Source organism: Elephantulus edwardii, unplaced genomic scaffold (genome assembly GCF_000299155.1).
Source record: "Elephantulus edwardii isolate Elephantulus edwardi_28Jun2011 unplaced genomic scaffold, EleEdw1.0 scaffold00109, whole genome shotgun sequence".
NCBI lineage: Eukaryota > Metazoa > Chordata > Mammalia > Macroscelidea > Macroscelididae > Elephantulus > Elephantulus edwardii.
Window position 1 is genome coordinate 10,693,833 of NW_006399859.1, and position 561 is coordinate 10,694,393.

The window sequence follows — 561 nt, forward strand, 5'->3', positions numbered from 1 at the left end:
TACTTTGGGAGCTTAACAGAAGAGCTCTTAACCCAGATTGCAGTGGGAATAACAGGAAAGAAGTAATGCTTTGCAGAATTAAGAAAAAGTGGTTGCTAGACTTGGTTTTGAAAGATGACTTGTAATTATCTAGTTAGAGATAAAAGAGTGGGCAAATAAAGCAAGTGCAGATAGCTGGAAGAATGCAACCAATGTGTATTGGAGTTAAGATATAGGAGGACAAAGAACAGAAGTGAGCCATTTAAGTTATGACTATAACATGGAAATGGAGTCTATTATAGTTATTTGTTATATAAAACTTTGTGTCCTTTTATCCTATTTGGCTATAGATACCCATCAAATGTAGGAACATACCGTGCAATATGTTGTTGTTTGTTGTTATGTGCCGTCGAGTCCCCTGTGACTCATAGCGATCCTATGTACAACAGCCCTAAACTCTGCTCTGTCCTGTGCCAATCGCATTGTCTCTGACACTCCCATCCCAATTATCCCAGTCACTGAATCAATCCACCTCATAGAGGGCCTTCCTCTCCTGCGCTGTCCCTCCACCCTCCCAAGCAT